Below are 22,580 nucleotides of genomic sequence, written 5' to 3'. Positions count from 1 at the left end.
TTTTTCTTTATTTTTTTCCTTTTTTTAGAAAGTGCATAATATGGAAATGATTTGTATGACTTCATATGTATAATAGGCATCATATTTCTTGACCTCTTCATGGATGAGAGAGGAGTGGAGAGAGGGAGAGAATTTGAAAGCGAAATAAAAAATTTTTTAAAAAGTTGCACCACTGAATCTTCCCATGCTATCTTACACACATACCTTTCCATGTGCTATATAGTCTCTGTTCCATTTACTTCTCTCTGTCACAGATTATTACCCTTTTACAAAATTCCTGGGCACTGCCACAGTCTGTCCTAGTTCAAGGAATGCCATAGTCTAATTTGTTTTCATGGTTCGGAAGACATGCTTGTTCCTCTAAATTTTAAATCTCTGAATGCCAGTTATAATATGCTTCATAGTTTTTCCTTGTTTTATTTGATGTTTGTTTTGTTCAGTACCTGCAAATTGCTTTTTCAAAGGACAATTTCCATGACCCTAGAGCTATTAGACTTCTGTGTAATCTGTTTATCCTTGAAATATCTCTCTGGATCTCTTTCTCTCTCTGTGTGTCTCTATCACTTCTATTTCTGTCTGTCTCTATCTATCCCTGTCCCTGTCTCATTATTTCTGCTCTCTCTTTCACACATGCAAACACATATTCTCACCTATATATATACCCTAACATATGTTTGTTTATTGTGTGTATGTATTCTGATGAACATCAAAAATAGTAGAACCAGATAATTTCAGAAAAACTTGGGAAGACCCATATGAACTGATATATGTGAAGTGCGCAGAACCAGAAGATCAATGTACATAGAAACAGCAATATTGTGTGATGATCAACTACAAATGACTCAATTGTTCTCAACAATACAATGCTCTAAGAAAATTCCAAAGGACTTATAATGAAAAACACTATCCACCCCCAGGGGGAAAAAAGAGACTTAAGGAGTCTGAATGCAGATTAAAGCATACTTTTTAAATTTTTTCTTTAATTTTCCAATTTTTGTCAATTTTCTCTTTTGCAACATGACTAATATGGAAATGTTTTTTGCATGACTAAACAAGTATGGTCTCTATCCAAGGGCTTGCCTTCTCATGCAGGAGAAAGGAAATCTGATACTCAAATATTATAAAAAAATGAATGTTAAAAGTAGTTTTTACATGTAATTGAGGAAAAATAAAATAAACATTCTTTAAAATATAAATTAAATAGATATATTTAATGTTATAGTAGTGTAATAATAATAATATAATCCATGTAATATAATAAATGTTATATTTATATTATAATACATTGTAAATGTATATTATTTAAAAGTATGAATTTAATATCTAAATATAAATAAATGTTATATTGTAAAAATATAAACCTAATATAAATAAAATATATAAATTAATACTTTTTCATAAGAATAAAAGAATCACGGGGCTAAAAGGGCTCTTAGAGATATTTTGGTTCAACTATTTGATTTTGCAAGTGTGTAAAATGAGATCCAAGGAGACAGATTACTTGTCCATGGTTGCACAACTACTGAGAGGCAGAGCCAACTGAAATCCATGTCTTCTGACTCCAAATCCATTTGGCATCTAGGTTATGCACCAAATAGAGTATTGAGCTTGGAGTCAGAAACACCCAAATCTAGCCTTAGACATAAATTACCTCTGTGAACCTGGACAAGTTACTTAATCCTATTTGCCTTAGTTTCCTCATCTGTAAAATGAGCTGTAAGAAATGGCAAACTATTCCAGTATCTTTGCCAAGAAAACCCAAAAATGCAACATAGTGAGACACAACTGTCTAAAAGTTCTCTATTTCACTAAATGCCCATCTTTTCCCCTAAAGGATTCTGCTCAGTTTTTCTGGGTAGGTGATTCTTGGTTGAAGTCCTTGTTCCTTTGCCCTCTGGAATATTATATTCTAGGCCCTCTGAACCTTTAATTTAGAAGCTGATAAATATTGTGCTATCCTGACTATGGCTCCATAATATTTGAATTCTTTTTGGCTGCTTGCAATGATTTCTCCTTGACCTGGGAGTTCTGGAGTTTGGCTATAATAATTCTGAGAGTTATTCTTTTGGGATCTCTTTTAGGAAGTGATTCATGGATTCTTTCAATTACTATTTTACCTTCTGATCCTAAAATATGAAGGTAGTTTTCCTTAATGAGTTCTTAAAGAATGTCTAAGCTTTTCTTTTTTGATCATGTCTTTCAAGTAGTTCTCCTGGATCTATTTTCCAGGTCAATTATTTTTCCATTGAGAAATTCACATTTTACTTTTATTTTTTCAATTGACTTTGTTTGATTGTTTCTTGATGTCTCATGGATTCATTAGCATACCCTGGCCCAATTTTTTTAAGAAATTATTTTCTTCAGTGAGCTTTTGAACTTCTTTTTCCATTTGGTCAATTTTTCTTTATACCTATTTTTCCATATGAACAATTCTGCCTTTGAAGAAGTTCTTCTCTTCAGTGAATTTTTGTATATCTTTTATTTTCCATTTGGCTAATTCTGCAATTTAAGGAGTTCTCTTCAACAGAGCTTTGTACCTACTTTACCAATTGACCTATTCTATTTTAAGATACTATTTTCTTCAGTAGTTTTGTTCCTCTTTTACTAGGCTATTGACTCTTTTTTCATGTGTATCTTACATCATTCTCATTCATTTTCTCTTTTTTTTTCCACTTCTCTAATTGAATTTTAATAATCCTTTTCAAGCTTTCCAGAGAGGCAGAACCCACAAAAGGGCAGGGTGATTCCAGTAATTCTTTTTGGACTTGAAAACAATTTATATCTTTCATAGAGGCCTTGGATGTAGCAGTACTGATTTTGGTGTCTTCTAATTTTGTGTTTTGGTCTTCCCTGTCACTAAAATAACTTTTTATATCAAATTGGGGGGGGGGGGGTTAGGGCATATTTTCCAGCTTTTTTCCTTAATTTTTAACCTAAAAATGTTATGTTTCCTTATATTTTAATTTAAAAATAGGTCTCAGTTCCTATGGTGAAGGGAACATTTTTTCAAGTTTTAAGTTCTTTATACACATCCCTTCAGAGCTAGCTCTGGGAAGCTGTAAGTTTCTTCCAAAGTGGTACGATCTAAGGAGAAATGTGCTTAACACTCTCTGAGCTGCAAGCAATCACAAGAACTCCTTCACCTTGGAACTGTGACCAGAGTCTCCTAATCCCCTGCAGCAATAAACATTAGTGTGGGCTAGTGCTCCTTTTCCTCCTAGGACTTGAACCCAGGACTGTCCCCTAGATCTGTGTATGGGAAATATGCCAGAGTTTTGCACCCAGAACCAGTGAAAGGACCTTTATAATCTTGTTCTGAATATGTCTGATTCCCCCCTTTTACTATCTATAGCCGAAAGATCCATAAGCCACTGCTGCTGATTTAGCTGCCTCACAAGCTCTGGTGTGCTAATGATCCTCCTTGTTCTAGGACTGTGACTCAGGACTACAGTCTAGAACCACATATAGGCAATGAAATGCAACAGAATCTTGCACCCAGGGCCAGCAAAAGGAACTTCATAATCACCTTTTGATCTCCTGTACCTTACTATCCATGACCTAAGAGTTCTGGAAGCCACTGTTGCTGATTTAGTTGCCCCCCCCCCCCCATGATCTGCTTCTGGATTGTTGAGGTACAAACTATTATTGTCTTGCTAGGACATTGCCTGCCCAAGACTGCACTCCACTCTCTAGTATGACAGATCATTTCTGCCAACCTTATAAGTTATCTTGGGATGGAAAATTGCTTCAGCAAATCCTTTCTGGGGATTCCACCACTCAAGAATTCTTTTCAAGAAGTTATCTTCAAGTTGTTCAGAGGGGAATTTGGGGCAATTGATGTACGATTCTGATTTATCTCCATCATTGTGGCTCTACCCCCAATCAGTAAATATTTATTAAGTAATTACTATGAAAGGATTAGACCAAATGACTCTAACATCCCTTCCAAATCCAAGTCTTTGATCCTACAATCCCTATGAGTGTTCTCTATTCAATATATCCATTTCTTCAGGAAATTCCCCTTTACTGAATGTCATCAAACTGAGGCTGGATAACTAATAAGTTGTCATGGATGATAGAGAGAAATGGGTCCAGGTTATCATAAATCTTCTCAAAGGTTCCTTCTAACACTTAAATTCTAGTGTGACATTATGATTGATAGAATAGCTAACACCTATATAGTACATTAACATTTCAACTGTACTTTGCAAATTATATCTCATTTTATCCTCACAAGAACCTGGGGGGTTGGGGGAAACAGAGTGAGAGAAAAATAAGTTCTATTATATTCCCCATATTATATATGAGAAAACTGAGGCAGGCAGAGATTAAATAACTTGCCCAGAGTCACGCAGCTTGAGTTTGAGACTATATTTGAATTTGGATTTCCTGACTCTAGGTCCAGTGCATTATTCATTGTGTTACCTAGCCTCTAGGACATACATTTGTCCAGGTCTGAAAGCAGAACACTGGACAGCCACACACATACTTAAAACAGACCATTTACTTGGACGGAGACTAGGAAACTATAGTGCTTTTGCCTATCACACTCGTACCAAAAAGTAATAAGAACAATACATTAATAACAATGAAAGTGTCTGCTGCTGTATTCTAATAAAATTGAACCCATTCATAAGATACAGAATTCAGAATGATGTTCTGCTTTAATGAGACAACAATTTTGGCCACATAAAAACTTGCGATATAACCTATATGACAGAGGAGGCAAAATGAAGGAGAAAGAAGGCTGACCTCATCTTTTTTATAAAAGAAATGACATCTGATTACAGCACTTCCTGATAATGGTAGACTGTTAAGGAATCTGCCAGCCATTATTGATTTTTAAAATATACACCATAGATGGGCTTCTAGATTTTGTATAGGTGATCTCTCTCTCTCTTTTTTTTTTTGAGAATGACCTCCTATCCCTTCTCTCCCTGTCTTTCCTATACATTACAATCCTGCCCATTTAGATAGAATTGATAATACTTGATTGTGCTCTTAGGGAATTTCTACAAAGCAGTAAAATGGAATCTCCTGTTCTTCCTTTGCTACTGTGTATCTGTTGGAAACACATATAGCTTTATAACAATTGCCCACAGTCGTCATAGTAATATATTTATAACCACATTACACTATATTTCAAAACTAGAGTAAATATGGCACAGTTCATATGGCAGTATCATAGATTTAGATATTAAAGGGACTAGACAAGACTCTCCAGTCCAAATCCCTCACCTTTATTTTGCAGATTGAGTTACTGAAGACTCAAAGGGTACAATGATTTGCCCAACATCACAAGGTCCTAGATAGGAGGCCAAGATTTTAACTTAGGCACACTGATTTTAAATGCTTTTTCTACTCTACCACATTGCTTTCCAAATCTCTATGAGCGAGCAATTTAGCAGAGACTCCAAAGCACCATGTTGGCTATTTTAAATGGAATTTAGATAACCTTGCCACTAAAGAAAATTTAAATAACCAAGTATTGGATTGATCCCTTTCTAATTTATCCATCATTACTAAATACATCAGAATAATGAGGATGTCCAGGGTCTGGAACGAAGGCTTGCTGGGCCTTTTTCAAAGCTAACTTTCGCCCATCTCTCACCTGTAGCTCCCAGAAGGTACAGATGGTCATTGGCCACTCTGGTAAAAGCATCTCCACAGACAGGCTAAACCAAGTTAAGGGTAACTATCTCAACCTGTTCATGAGTTAGGGGGATGTCTGCCCCGAGCATACTAAGACTTCCCCTGGCAGAATGGACCAGTGAGAACGCTTTGTTCCAATAGCCACACGGGCAACAGAAGCAGGCTCTGTGGGGCACTTTGAGTTTGGTAAGACATTAAACATGTCCAAGTCAGCCAGTACATCCCAGGTCATGGCCAGTCATCTTGACTTTTGTCTTGCCACTGGACTTCAATGATTCTAGAAGAAAAAGGGAGGGCAAGTACCCTGTGTAGCTCTATCTCACTTAAATACAATTCTCTTGCAAATCAAGACATCACTCTGAGATCTCCTTCAAAAATGAAGTACAGGGGGCAGCTAGGTAGCTCAGTGGATTGAGAGCCAGGCCTAGAGATGGGAGGTCCTGGGTTCAAATCTGGCCTCAGCCACTTCCCAGCTGGGTGACCCTGGGCAAGTCACTTGACCCCCATTGCCTAGCCCTTACCACTCTTCTGCCTTGGAGCCAAGACAGAAGGTAAGGGTTTTTAAAAAAATGAAGTACAAATAACAAAATGGAATAATATGAATTGCAGGTAACCCAAAGAATAATGAAAACATTCTTGGTGGAATGAAGTACAATACAATATATTACCATATAAGACTTAATTGCTTATGAGGAGTAAGATATGGTACCTTAGCAGCATCAGCATCGTCATCGTCTACATTTATATAACAAGTTAAAGTTTCAAAGCGCTTTGTTCACAACAAAGCCATGAACCAGGGACAGCAATTATAATAATTACCATTTTCTAAATGTTGAAAATGAGATTCTAAAAGGTCAATTGATTTATTCGATGTCAAATAGCAATTGGTTTTCTAAGATGGGATCTGAACCCAGGTGTCCTGAGTCACTAATTCATATAACTGTAGAACTACAACATGGAGCATTAGAAAGGATCATTACAATGGGGCCCGAGTCAAAGTAATGTTGATCTCTTATTGACCCTCTTCTACTTCCAGCACTATTGTCCCATTTTTGACATTTGTCTTCTCCTTTATCTGATTAGAATGTCACAGCAGGCCTATAGACCGATAGCTTCATGAATTACAAGATCAGATTTATGGGAAAGCATTACCACTGCATTTCTTCAAACCTGAGGCAATCAATCCTATAAGAGCAGAACAGGGACTGTAGCCCTACTTACTTGCTAAGGCAGTTGGCCATCAGATCCCTAGGAACCAGATCTGAGTCTTCTAGCAAACAATAATTCAAGCCTTAGTCCTTCCTTACAATGTCTCAGCTAACCTCCTTCCACATGAGGGACCTATTGAATTAGAGAGCATGCACTATATAAGACCCAATTATGTTTCAACATTTTTTAAGATTCATTACTCATCAATATGAGAAATCTTTTTCAATGGAATAATATTTGTAAAGTACTTAACCTAGGACCTGGCACAGAAGCACGTAAGAAATGCTTATTCTTTTTCCTTTCCCTTCCTTCAAATCATGCAGATTGTAACTCTCCCACACATTCCCTTTCTTTGAAATTCTTATCTTACATGGTACATCTACCATAAATCCCCTATAGCAATCCACCCAACACACTGGAGGCCTTCCTCTTAGTCTTTTAATATTTCATGGATATCCATGAAAAATTCAGACTATCTATCTGTTTTCCATTTCTCTCAGTATACTCCGAGTCTATTTCTGGTCACATAAGATCTTGATGCTAGCTTATACAATCTGCCTTGAACAAGGTCACCTTTGACAACGTGCTGAAACCTACTTATACACACTGTGTGTCTTTCCATTGTCCTTTTGGGCATCTGGAATTTGTTCCATGATCTAAAGTCACATAGAATAAACAGAAGAATACTGATTGATATTCAAAAGATGTATATTGGTAATAAAGAGTAGTTTAGCATCATGGAAAACACCATTCACTTTCTCAACTGAGATCGAGCTAACTGCCTCCTCTTATTTGCCTGGTCAATCTGCTGCCCATCTGCATTGCCTATCCAAGAGATAAGTACTAATAGAGCAATGCAGTGATTTGTATTTCCAATCACATAGCATAACCTAGGCAATGGACTTGCTTTTTCTTCCGTACATTTTCAGGCTGATAGTTGACTGGCCACAGATCTTATTTATACCATAGCAATAACATTGTAAAAACAAACAACTTTGAAAAATTAAAGTACCCTGATCAATACAGTGGCCAATCAACATTCTAGAGGACTAATAATGATGTAGGCTACTACCTCCTGGCAACCGAGCAATGAATGCAAGTGAAAAATGAGATATGTGTTTATAGATATAGCTATATCTGCCCATTTGTATAGATACACTTAGATATGTACATAACTATATCTATCCCATGGCCAATGCATGAATTTGTTTTGCTTGACAATGTAGATTTTTGATAGGGTTTTATTTTTCTTTTCTAAGACAGAAAGAAGCTAGAAGAGAGAAAAGGCATATTGATATTAAATTGAAAAAATAAATTTAAAATTAAGAAATAAAAGCAAAATTACAATTGCAATTGCCCCACTCTAAAGTCATCACTGTAATATACTAATATTAATCAACATGTTAATAATTAAGCCCGTCGTGCTATAGCTAATATTTAGAGTTGGAAGATTGTGTTGTTCCATGATTTGTAGTCATATGGTATCACTATAAAAATGGTGATGCTAAAAAAGATATGTTTTTCTTTCAGGAAGAATGTATAGATCAAAGAAAGAACTACATAATTTGGCAAATTCTATCAAATCTTTACCCCTTTTTAATTCACTTGTTCTCCTCTGGTGTCTGCTCAAGATGGACCAACTCAAGAGCTCATTCATCCAATTACATCTCATGTCATTTTTTTTTGTTTTAACTGGAATGCTAGGGCAAACTTATTTGAATATTTTCAAATTTCATTTAAGAGGTTCTATAATTTTCTGAGGCTTGAAATAACAGCACAATGTCATCCACAAACGGAAGCATCCTAGAGGATCGCATCATCTAAAGGGAATCTGTCTTCCATCTGTACTCTGTACTGGACAGCCTTCACTATAATGATGAACACCATTGCCAACCATAGATCTCTTTGCTTTATGTCTTGTTTGACATTCATAATCAGAGAATTATCAAAACTTTCTTTATCTTTTGTTGAATTATTTTGTACACAAAAAGTATCGGACCCTCGTATTCTCTCATTCTTGTTATGTGACTCTGAAGATGTGGTCTACTATAGAAAACTGTCTGCAAAAGCTTTCCAGTTCCACTGTCATATTTTCCTTTTTCTTTTTTGAATTTTTAGTTATTTAGATTTCTTTTATGCTTATTTAATTTTCAATCACATGTTTTAAATTAGAGGGTGCCCTACTTTGATTACCCCCTCCAGCCCAGTTTCTAACTTTCAGACTTCAAAACCACAGCCCTTCAATGCCCCCCCTCCTTTTTAACTTCCCTCTTATGTTTTGTCTTCCCCTATTAAAATGTAAGTTCCTCAAGGGCAAGCACAACCTTTTATTTCCCCCTTTTTTCGTGATATTTGTATTATCATTACTCAGCAGTTTCTGGAGCAGAGTAAGTACTTACTATGTACTTTTTTCCTTCTTTTCTTCCTTCCTTTCTTCTTTTTTTCTTCTTTCCCTCCTTCCTTCCTGTATTCTTTTCTTCCTTCCTGTACTGCTTTAAGACACACAAAAGAAGGATGTGTGGTATTTTCAGAGAGCAGGAATGAGAGGTCCGTCTGTCCTCTACCATTTGTTGTGAAGTTGTTGGAAAGGCAAGTAGAGAGAGATGAAATTATGTCAACTCAAACTCTGCCTACCTTTTAGATTTTTCTTTTCTTGAAAATTGTATTGCTCTGTGTCACATTGTTGCTTCTTTCACTTCTATATTCGTTTGGTGCCATTATGTCAAGATTGGTTGAAAAGGATTCTCGTGGTGGTCTCGAGCTTCCTTGCTTCTACTACGCCATCTTGGCTCTGTCCCAGGAAATCCAACCCAAACTCAAAAAGAAACATCACTTATGGAACTTCTAGGCTTTCATAAGTACAGACAATGGACCCAAAAGCCTGTGGCATTACAGGGCCTCACCTAACAATATTCCAGGTTGGTAATGCTATGGGTCATGATAAATCTGCCCTCTTTCTGCTAGGATAACCTGGTAATTCCAACAGAACTTGATATTAAAGCCTCCTCTCCATTGAGCTGGTGATCAAAAACCATATGACTAAATATTTCCATTTTGCAAATTCTTAATGCTAAATTTATAGTAATTAAATTAATTCATGTGCTTGATTTCTTTGTGATGTTTTTTCGTCTATCACTGAAAGTATGGAGCACAGACTGATGCTTTAAGCCACGTCTCTCAATGATGTGGGAAAGAAGGACTCCAAGGTGCGGGGGGGACCTAAATAGGGACTCACCTTCCATGTCTGGGGTTCTAGAATTCTACGACTGAGAACTGGTATTTACAGGACTGTTATCTCCCAGGTACCTGCCATGTCTTTGGTTCAAAATAGTTATGTGCTCTGATTCAGCCCTGCCAACTGACATGTAATGGAATCAGGGCTCAGTCTTATATACTACCCTGTCAAGAGCCAAGAGCTAGGAGCATTTTACGTTCAGACACAATAATAAGGCCAGTTTCTAAACAAACAATACAAGGAACTCTATGTCTGTCCTGGGAATACACAATGACAACCCCTGGTCCTGAAGGCTGTCCATCCCTGGCATAGGAAACTGAGCCTTTTCACTTGTAATCCTACCCTGCCTTGCTGTCCCTCAGCTACCTCTTAGAGCCTCAGATTTTCCTCATCTGTAAAAATGAAATAAAAATAATTGTACCCCAACCACCCAGAGTTTCTTTGATCGGATCATTTTTATTGTTGTTTTCTGTTTCTTTAATGCACTGATTACTTAATATTGTGTGTAATCGTCCTCTATTACAATGTCTTAAACCCCTTTAAACCTGGTGTCTCCTCCAGCACCTCATTCAGTGTACTCCATAAGAAGCTGCTTCATTAAATTCATTAGCCTCCCATGTGAACTTCTGGCTCTGTCCAGACTTCACCACTATGACTCAGCTGCTTTTTCACCCTGGAAAATCCCTCTGGGGCTGGGGCTGGGAAGTTCCTTCTGGGGCCTCCATAGTAGGGACAGACCCAAGTTAGTCATGCTTCATTCCCCTCCTGGCTGTACCTCTGCCTGTCTTCACATTTCTCCAACTTCAACCCTCAGGTAGCTCTTTTCCCTTCTACCTCCCCATCCTCCTTCCTACTTTCCAGCTCCCTTTTACGTGTTGTCTCTGGCTTCCTCCATTAGAACATAAGCTCACTGAGGATAGGGGCTCTCTTTATTGTTTTGCTTCTATAAGTATCCTCAGTGCTTAGCACAGTAACTGACACAAAGTAAGTTTGTAATAAACATTTGTTGTCCTGCTTTAATAAATGTTTGAAATTGAATTGAATTAAAATTTTAAATAATTTATAACCATAAAAGGCTACAAAAAGGTAAAAGTGTAGTTATGAATGTGGAGTAGCCATTGTATAACATTGTATAACATCTTGAATTCCAGAGGATATAAAAATAAAATAAAATAAAAAATAAAATAAAAGGAAATAAAGGGCAGTGTTTACTTGAAGGAGTTACTTATGTAGTTGTGTAAAAGGATCATTACTTTGGAGATAGTGATTTGGAGCTAAATACATGGGAAACCCACAAGCATTCAAAGCACTTATAGGATACACTCTTAATACAACACTTCACTTTGCTGGGACTTGGAATTTCTCAGAGAGGACAATTGATCAAAGCTAGTGTCCAATTTCTTTACATCTTTGTTTCTATTACTTACAAATGGACTATATTGTTTACCTTTAATCTTGCTAATTCTAAATATGATTGTTAAAGATAACTATACCTTCCCCCTTCCTCAACATGTACCCTAGATAGGATGATCCTCACTCTCTCAATGCTTCTGGCTTTTTAAAATTCATTCTGACATTTTCTTATTTTTTAATATGTTTTAATATTCAAATTATTTTGTAAAATTTTTACTCATTTTGGTACTTTCTTATTTTTATATATTAATAGTCTGGTTGTTTTTTTATTTTTATATTTTAATATTCTAATTATTTTCTTTTAATTAATTTTAGCATTTTCTTATTCATTCTTATCACACGTGAGAAGGTAATCCATAAGGGTCCAGCCACATTTGGGTTCCAACTAGGTGATACCGAAGTTATATAGAACTGAATGAGGTCATTCTCCCCAGAGACTATGATGTTCTATCCCAAGTATTTGATAAAAATATTTATATTTCTGTTCTTACTTTATCATCAAAGCAAATATCCTTTTATAAAAGCTAATTAATTGGAGAAACTAGGTGGCTCGGTGGATTGAGAACCAGGCCTAGAGATGGAAGGTCATGGGTTTAAATCTAGACTCAGATACTTCCTAACTGTGTAACCCTCGGCAAGTCACTTAACCCTCATTACCTAACCCTATGATGGTAAACCTAAGGCTCATGTGCCCAAAAGGGCACACAGAGCCCTCTCTGTGGGTACAACTGGCCTGCAGTTGCCCTCTAGAGTTTGTTACTAGAAAACCAGAGGGATTGGGTGGAGCTGTTACCCTCCCCCTCTCCATGCATCTGAGTATATTCCTCACTTTCTCTGCCCCTCTGCCCAGCAGCCAATGGGAGCACTTTCTCCCTCCCCTGTCTGGAGAAAGGGTGTTGGTGTGCAGAGGAGGAGAAGGGTGTAGTGCAGATGGCAACCTGTTGAGTATGTGATGAAGGTGGGGTTGGAAAGGAGTGAGTTTTGAGAGAAGCAAAGCTCACAGCCTGGCACATAACTGGAAGGGAGCAGAGCCCTGGGGCCACTCTCCTTCCCCTTCCACATGTGCTTTTCATCATCTGCCCCTCTGTCCAGCCTCCCAATGAGAGTGTTTCCTCCCTTCCCTGTCTGGGATAAAGGGGAGTGCCAGGAGTCAATGTGGCAGGGTGGGGAATGGCACTTGGTCTCTGGGGGTGGGGTGGGGGCAGGGTCTGGCTCTCCATCTCTAAAAGGTTCACCATTACTGGCCTAGCTTTTACCACCTCTTCTGCCTTGGAAACAATATGCAGTATTGATTCTATGACAGAAGAGAAAGCAAGAAACAAAGCAAGAAAGCAAGGGAGGAATGGAAGGAGGGAGGGAGGGAGTGAGGAAGGAAGGAAAGAAGGAAGGAAGGAAGGAACGAACGAACGAACGAACAAACGAACTCAATAATCATTTCTCCCAATACTCATCCTTGGCACACCTTTTCACAAATATACCTAGAGTACAGAAAAGGCATAAGAAGGGCATTCTTATAAAAATACAGGTGACCAAGGCAATTCAAGACTCTGGAATGAAGACCAGAGGGTCCTCGTAATTCCTACTGGAGGGAGTGCCATCACTGATAGATTAGTCAAAGGAGCCAAATTGCTGCATTGTTCAGCTGAGTTGGCTTTTGGCAGGATTCAGTATCTCTGGAGTCTTGCCTCTCAGCTGGTCATGCTCCTCCAAGAGTTGCATCATGACTGGACAGGCAAATTTACTTCTGGATTAGGTCAAGCGATTCACTCAGTGGCTTTGCTGGTCCCTACTGAAATTGAATGGGCAGCTGCTGGACCATGGCTGTCAGACAGAGCCAGGCAGTCTGCTCTTTTGTTGGGCTGCTATTGAAGGGTTAGGCTGGACATGCCATGTTACTGCTGGACAGTAGTTCCCAAACTAGGCCAGCTCCATCTCTGGACAGCTATTTCAAGGCAGGTTGGAATTTTTCCAGAGTGGCAACTTTGCTGAATAGGTTGATCTGCTGGTCTCCTGGGTTTTCTTTTCTTTTTTTAAACAGAAGCACCAGTCTTCACCTTCATCCACTGCCTTAGCTGTGTAGTACAGTACTCTCCTCAACTGGAAGGCTACAGTATTTTTTTCAGCTAAGGCTCCAAATTGGTGCTCTCAGAGCCTCAACTTTTGAGGTATTTTGTTACCTCTAAGCAAGAGATAGAAGAAATCTACTCTCCTCATTAGACAAATTCCATCTGACCTGAAAGCTCCTTCCCTCATTAGGCTATGTCATGTCTCCTTTGGGTGACTAATTTCAATTCCATTTCACTTCCCATATTCCTTAAGGAACCTTATAGTGAAGAATAGCTAGAAGCAATGGTATGGATGGAGTCTATGCCCTTAAAGTTCACTGTCTCACTGTATTCTCTGTAAACAATTGAGATATTTGAACTGCTTACACTTTCTACAGTAACAAATGTCTTGTGTCTCTACAGTCTTTCTCCTTTATGTTTCAATGTACTGATCTTTTAACTGCCATAAAGTATATCTCTATGGAAGATCTGAATTCAAATATGACCTCAAATACTGTGTGACCTTGCATGGTCATCTATCGTCTGTTTGCTTCAGTTTCCTCAACTGTTAAGAAGGGATAATAACAGCACCTACCTTACAGAATCATTGTGACAATCAAATGAAATTATGGTAAAGTGCTTAGCATGATGCCTGGCAGGTATTAAGTACTATATTAATAATGTTTATATTATTGTTACTTTCTCGTTGTGCTTGGTAATAAGGCCTTCAAGGTCTTCCTGAGGTCTATGAAAGACAGCTCTGCTATCAACACTCTCTTAGTTTAGGTTCAGCAACGGAACACAAATGAGTCACTTGAAAATTATTGAACAATTAACAAAAGGAGTTTTACTTTGCCATAGGATTATGCAACCAGTATACAGTGGCACTTACTTTTTCAGCCCCCCAGCCTTGTCTCCATGTGGTCCCAGAATATATTTCACTGACCTCTTCTTGCTGAGCTACTGAGGACTTGCTTGCTAATGCAGCAGGTAGGGGGAAACCTCATGGCAAGTGTCCTCATTGCCAGAGGTAACACCAGAAGCAAGGATGCCACCCAGAGTTCATCTTCCCTTGCATTATCCTCCCCCCATCTGCATCAAGCAGTTCATCCCATTCCAAATTCTTCTGACAATCACCAATTGTAATGGTCTGACTCAGGCCAGTCCCCTGGTAGTTTAGGTCTGAAACTGGAATGAAATGAAACACTCATAATCCATCCAACAACAATAGGAGGTTTATTAGCCATACCAAGGGAAAGATGCTGAGAGCAGAGAAGGAATTTTTATCCAGGATAAAGCACTGATTCAACTGAGCATAACTTCCCAGTGTTGCTCACATGACTGGCCAATGATCTGAAACTCCAGCAGACCCTTGCGTCCTTGTTTTGTATCCAGGTAAACAGGATGCAAAAGGATGCCAAATCTTGGACTCCTGAGACTAATCAAATTCGATTTCTTTTAGGGGGAAAAACTAGCCTAACTTGCTTGGGGGATGGGGAAGAAGAAGAGTCAGGAGATTGCTCCCACAACCTAAATATTGGTGTAGTGAGAATATTTAAGGTCCAGGAAATTTTAGGAAAGTAAAGACGAAAGTGTTATGAATTCCATGTCAAAAGTGCCCATGCAATTGTCTTGCATGCATACGTTTGAGGTTATAAGGGTAAGAAAACAAAGATTCAGAGAGGAGAAAAAGTCATTCCTCAATGTCTATGCGTGGTAGAATAGTTGTTGCACATATTTCTCTTCTGGCCTTCTCGAGATTAATGCAATGTGGGACAGGTAGGTTGCAGAGTGAACAGAAGGCCAGGCCTAGAATCAGGAGAATTCAAATGTGGTCTCAGACATGTCCTTACTATGTCACCTTGGGCATGCCATTTAACCTCAGTTTCCTAGTCCTCACCATCCTTCTGCCTTGGAATTGATATTTAGTATTGATTCCAAGTCAGAAGATGAGGGTTAAAAACATTTTAAAGCAATGACTTGTGATGTCTCAAAGAATGTTTTAACCTTGCAAAGGAATTGTTGTTACTCTTTTCAATGGCTATCAGAAGTAAAATCAGGCTATAGATATTAACAGTGCCCTTCCTGTTCCTCCCCATCTCGTTTTTCTTCCATCTGGAGGAGTAGACATGTTTCCCAGGCCAGGATCAAATGGTCAAAGTAATAAGAGAAGAAATATACAAAGGAAGAGAAAGTCCTTATTAGGCATATAAGTGGGAATTTCCTTTTCAGAAGATTCACAAATGAGTTGCGTTTTTTTAGTTATCTGCTGACGCCACTACGGCCCCCCAACCCTAACTGACTTCCTCCAGCCTTAGGAAATCCCTGTTTTAAATTATCCCAAGAATCAGGACTGATTATTCCTTCTGCTTGTTATAAATGTGGTCAGGGCTGTGCCATAAACTCTGCGCCACGGGTCCCTTTTGCAGAACGTCTCCAGAATTCAATCAATGTGATCAGACTACACAGCCCATGTGTTAGTGATCTTGTGGACAGACTATTGTAACGCTTTTTTATGACTTTCCTGGGGGGGAAAAAAAAAGAAAGAAATTCCTGCATAGGTTCCAACATGTGCAAAATGCTGCTGTCAGAATTTTAACTCATGGTAAGTAGCCTCAGCGTGTCATTCTCATCACAAGGAACCGTATTGGCTCTTTGTCAGATGTTGAGTTGATTTTAATATTACTTTGATGACTTATGGAGTTGGTACGCCATTTGGAGCCTCTGTTTATCTCTCCATAGGAACCTCGTCAAAGCTTGAGATCATCGAAGCCTTGGACCGACCGTGGGCCATTTCAGTATGAGCAGAAGTCCTATCGCGCCTGGGCTTCTCACTGCTATTTATGTGCCTCTCATTTAGAGTTCATTTCTGGCTGGTCTCCAAAGCCCTGAATGAATAGACCCCATTTACACTGAAATCTCAGTTTTATCTTTACATGGAACACTTTTCAATTAAACACACACACACACACATATATAAGTCATACATGCTTTTAGCTTGAGTTATGCAGCAAGAGAGATGGAGAGATTAAGAGAGAGAAAAGGGGGGATTTCTTTTTAAATTACCCAAACTGCTAGTTAAATCAGTGACATGTTATCTACTTCGCTTTCTGCGCTCAGGGCCAGGTGTTACCTTCTGCGAGGGATCTGACTTTTCCCCAAATCTCCCACCAGGGATGTTTAAGGAAAGCTTGCCAGCATAGAAGGATGCATCAGGATTGGACTCAGGGATAAACATTTTTTTCACCTGGGAATTGATTCATAAAAGGATGACAAAAAAAATCTGAAATGGAAAACCAGGAGGAAATGTGAACCACGGGTCCTAGTCAAGAGCCAAGCCTTTTATAGGATGTGTTAGATTAGTCAGGAAGATAATTAGGTGAAATTAGACAAATGGAAAGCAAGCTGTAATGTGAGAGCCTGACAACCAAATTCCCTGGTTTTTGTACTTGTCTTGGCAGGACTGGATGTGAAGGTCTCTACTCCATGCGCCATTTTCCCCAAGTAGGTAAAAGATCCTATTCTCTGAGCTTGTGGTGCTTTAGACTTGGTGGAACATGGGATATCCATTAGGTTGCAGCGTGCATGTTTAACACATGCCCATTACGAGACATGTTTATTGTAAATGACTGAAGTTAGAGTAGAGGTTATGAGCTGCCCATCATCTTGGAAACCTTACTCAGTGCTTTGTACCCAGTAGGTACCCAATAAGTGTTTGTTATACTGAAATGATTCCTACTCAGGAATCCTACATATATTTATGAGATAAAGCAGTGTTTTCCAGCCAATTCCCACGGCACAAAAATGCCATTGTTGGTGTCCATGACCTTCGGGGGAAAAAAAAGAAAAAAGAGCAGATTTACATTGTTGCCCTGTCAGAATAGGACTGCCGTTAGGAAAGAGGGAAAAAACGGAGTGGTGGCATGTTCTAGTCCTGTTTTCTGGATCCTGACTTCACTCGCAAAGGCACCATCATGTGAGGAAAATGAGAGGGAATCTCCTGTTGCTTCTGGTTCCAGCCAGCCATTTCTTAGTTCTTGGTCTGAGATCCAAAACAACGTCCAAGAAGTCAAGGAAGAGTCAGGAACTAGGGCTAAAACCTATAAAGTCTGTCATCTCAGTAGCCAGGAAAAGTTCCACTCAATGGTGGTCCCAACTGCCATAAGGATTGTGATGCCTTTTATGCAGAAACATCCCAAATATAGAGTCTCCTCAGTGTCTCTCAGTGTCAGCATCCTCTGCCAAGGAGACCCATTCTAGATGCACAGGGCAGCCTGAACAGAAATTTAAATGGCCTAGGAGCCAAGTGTTTAGCCTCATTCTATCCTTTGCACTACTATCATCCTCCAAGGATCAGGAAATGGCCTTGAGCACAGGAATCCTAACAACTGATCACACAAACAGGGCTATATCCTTATCGTTTAAATATTAAAATATTATTTTAAATGTAAATGTAAAATATTAAAATATTATTTTAAATTTGAAATTAAAATATTTAAAATTTGAAATTAAAATATTAAAATATTATTTTAAATGTCAATTTAAAATATTAAAATATTATTTTAAATGTAAATATGAAATATTAAAAACTTGATTCTTGAATATTCTCTAACCCAGATGGCCCTATTTAATCTCCATGATGATGAGATCATATGATTTTTTTTTAAGACATTGAGACCTAGAAAGATGCCTGCGGTCATTAGACTTAGTAGTTGGGTCAGAATTTAGACCTAGGTCCTCTGTGGAAAAGGTCACAAGATTCCAAATAGCTTAAGGGAAAGAGCATGTAAATCAGGGCCAGGACTGACTTGTGATTTACTTCACAAAAGCTAGATGGCTGTCTGGCTGTGATCTTTTACACAAACACAAGGGCTTATTTAGTTTCCCAACACCCTGGTTCTTTCACAGGTCACCTACAAACCATCTTGGAAGAAAGCTAATGAAGAAAAAATAGCAGCTAATGGAATGCAGTGGCACATCAGGATCTTGTCACCTTTCCTTTTCTAACTGTGAAGCTTATTCTATATATTCAGGGCTCGAAATTGTTATCATCAATGAGAAAAGAATATAGATTCATAGGAGCAGAAACCCACCTGAAAGCTAGAAAAAAACTTAAAGGACTTCTGGAAAAACCTCATTTTATAGGTGAGAAACTCAGGCCAATAGAAATTGAATGACTCACCATGTTCATAAAGTTTTCAAAACTAAAATACAATATCTTTTCAGTGGAGAAGAAAGGGGTAAATATTTCCAAAAGTAGGAGTGTGCTAGTAAACGGTAGGCTCCCAAAAAGGTATGACACACTTTTAAGTTTAATATATATATATATAATATATTTTTATATATTTTAAAATATTAATATATTAATAATAGTATATATTATATATAATCTATAAACATTTTCTCTATTAATTTCTTAAGACTAGAGTCAAATCCAAAAAGAAAAGGGATCATTAAATGGTATATAAAAATCCCAGTGAACCTACATTGATTGGGAAAAATGACACATTAATATTATCTATGTTTTATTGCATTTTATTCACTTATTATTTCCCACCATCCTCAGATATTTATGTTGCTATGTGTCTCTGGGCAGGTCATTTAACCCCGTTTTCCTCTGTTCCTCATCTATAAAATGAGCTAGCAAAAGGGCAAGTAGGTGGCTCAGTAAATTGAGAGTCAGGCCTCAAGACAATAAGTCTTGGATTCGTATTTAACCTCAGATACTTCCAAGTTGTGTGATGCACTAAAATTTTAAAGATTGATTCTAAAGAGCCAATACAAGCCAGTACAACATACTCATGAAATACAAAGTCATTCTTGTACATAATTGTGGCAAGACGGAAATAAAAATATTACTGGTTCTTATAGTTACTCTTATGTTCGTGGGCAAATCATTTAACCTACTTAAGTCTCAATTTCCTCAATCATAAGATGAGAATAATAATACTAAATTGCCTATTTAATAGAATTTCCGTGAGAAAAGGACTTTGTATACTAGAAAGCATTATATAAACTTGGGTTCTAATTATTGTACTAATATGAGAGGCTCTAGAGTACCGAGTCTAGAAGAATCTAGACTGAAATCCCACATCCAACAGAGTCTACGTGACCATGAATGAGTCTCTTATCCTTCTAAGGCTATGAATTGCAAAAAACAATGACTTAACACCAATTAAATCACAAGCCCAAATTCCATGCCTGCCTATGAGTTTTTATCTCATACTTTTGCAGTATGTTGAAGAAAATCAGTAATACTAGTTCTAAATCCTTAGATTCTTAGAGTTGCACCCTGTGTTCATAAACTTCATGCTGCAAATATGATAACGTTGAGTTCAAATATTTAAAACTCAAGAAAACAAGTAATTATTTAAGACTTTAATTTAATTTAAGAAATTATTTTAGACTCAAGAAAACAAGTAATAATAAATAAGAACCACAAGAAAGAGGATTGTCCCTATTGGCTTTCTCCAAGTAACGGACATAAAAAGTTATTCTAACAGAAAGAAAAGCCACGTATGCCACTGTGTGTACTATGGAACTCTAAAACGTGACCAGGAGTGCTATGATGAAAATACTCATGGTAGTGACACTTTCCTCCTCTCAAATATTTTAAGAGGGTCTGTGCTAATCATTTAAGTTGCATATATCTACACAGGATGTCTAAATATTTAGAAAAGAACCTCAACATAAGGCACTCCCATTCACTGACTCTTATGACAAATGTTCTAGGATCCCTTCTATATACTAAGTCATATATGGATGTTTTTAAGTAGGATGTGACAGTTTCTTTGGGATGTAAAATAAACTCTACTGTTCCAAATGTTTTAAAAACCCTCAATGTCCTTTATTTTGCTCCAAAATGGCTTGAATCCAACTTCATCCACGGGATATTTGGTCACTGACCAAATTACAGGTTCTGCTCCCATGTTTCAAGCACCAACCTGCTCGATGGCCACCTTTGTTTGAGAAATACTGAAGAATAACAGAGACGAGCTCCTTCGAGCAGGAGATCTGAGAGCTCTGTCTTTGCCCTTCCTCAAGCCCAGCCCTTAGACGCCTCTTAGGAGAGAGCTAGCCCATGCTGACCCTTGGAGATGAGCAAAACAAGGGAATGTTTTTCAGCTGAAGAAGAGCACATGTGGATGAAAGAGTCGCTCTCTGTTTAACAAAAGTACAAACAAGCCCATTTGGAGCACAGGAATGCCAGATAGAGTGCATAAATAGCTACCAAGAGCTCTGTTGGCTTTTAGCTTTAAGTTCATTATATCTACCTCACCTAAAGAGCAAACTGCAAGTTAAAACCCAGCATGTTTAAATTTTAATGTATTATATATCTAACAGCATAATTCATGCAACATTGCTGCTGCCTGCGCCATTTGTATTCCGTTGGAGAGTTATTCTGAGTGGCCCAATTAGAGCTTTTCAGAAATAGTGAATTTGGACAAGTACAGTAAATAGAGATCAGCACTGCAAGGGAACCGTCAGGATAGGAGACTCTGTTGCTGCTGAATTCCCCAAAGCGGGGTTAGTCATTGTCACTTCTCTGAAACCCTGATGCTTGTTCGTTAGATATGAAGTCAATATTTGGCACACAGCATCTCCTTCAAGCATCAGCTTGCTTTTCCCCTTCCAAAAGACGCTTCTCTCCGGCTTTCTTAATCTCAGTCTCTTTCTTTTGAGGAGACTCCATCCCCTGTTTATTCTTGTTTGTGCTTCGTGTTCACTCAGTTGTTTGCCTTTTGCCCACCATTGGAGCTCCTTGAGAGGAGGGCTTGTCGGTTCTTTTCCCTTTCCTAGACCCACTGTTTTCAGCCTGGTGTTTAGGGAGGACTGGCTCCTCTGCTAGGAGGGTCTGCCCAACCATGTTCAGGGATGCTGGCGCACCTTGGCGGTTTTACCTTTCCTCCAGCTCTCACCTGAGGCTCCAAAAAGCTGCAGCCTGCCCAGCGGCCACACTCTGGTAAAACAATTCCAGTAGATGGGCTAAACCAGGTGGAGGTTCATTGACAGACCTCGAATCTGTCTGTGAGTTAGGGGGATGCCTACCCCAAACAGGCGAAGACATCCCCTAATGGAATGGGTTCCAACCTCCATGGAGGTGGTTAAAGTAGGAGCTGAGGAGTGCTTGGAGCTTGGTCATTTATTGAAGATGCCAAAGCCATCCACTGCATCCCAGGCCATCACCAATGGTCTTGACTCTGGAAGATGTCTTTGTGTTACTTTACCTTCACTTCAATCCATTTCACATCCCAGTCAGGGCATTAATAATCATGATGTTATTGGTCCTCTTTGAAAAGGAAGGATGAATGGTGACAGCAGTGCCTAATACATAGCAAGTGCTGAATAAATGCTACTTGACTGAGTGGCTGGGTTCGGGGTGTAAGAAAGAGGGAGGAAAGGATAGAGGGGGGGGGAAGGGAGAGAGAGGATATTTAAGTAACTACCTGTTATAAAGCTGTTTCTTCTCCTTTTCCTTCCCATTTGGAAATGTTATTGGGCATCATTTTATTCTCCTACTTTTATCCATTCCTGGGCAAAACTAGGATCATAGATTTAGACTTAAAGTTACAAAGGATCTAAGAGGGCAGCGAGTCCTATTATATTCCCCCATTTTACAATTGAAGAAAGTGAGGCAGAGAGATGTTAGGTGACCAGCTCTTGTCACAACTAGTATATGTCTAAGGCTCAAGATAGGACTCCCTCCAAGTCCAGAACTCTACTATATCACCTAGCATCCTTCTAAATAGCAACACTCATATGAGAAAAGGTATTTAAAACATAAGCCAGTAAGGGGGGGGGGGGGGCTATATTTGGAAATTATAATAGCATATAAGAGGGTCAGAGATGAAATGCACATGTCAATTCAATAAATATTTATTAAGCAATAATAATGTGCCAGGCCCTGTGTCCTTGTGATACAAAAACAAATATGAAAGAGAAGCCTAAAGTAGCTTATATTCTATATGTAGCACATTAAAGTGGAGAAGAGCTAATTTGTAACAAGAGATTTTAAAATTTATTTT

The sequence above is a fragment of the Monodelphis domestica genome, chromosome 7 (genome assembly GCF_027887165.1).
Source record: "Monodelphis domestica isolate mMonDom1 chromosome 7, mMonDom1.pri, whole genome shotgun sequence".
In the NCBI taxonomy this organism is placed as follows: domain Eukaryota; kingdom Metazoa; phylum Chordata; class Mammalia; order Didelphimorphia; family Didelphidae; genus Monodelphis; species Monodelphis domestica.
Note: the sequence above shows the minus strand (reverse complement) of the source record.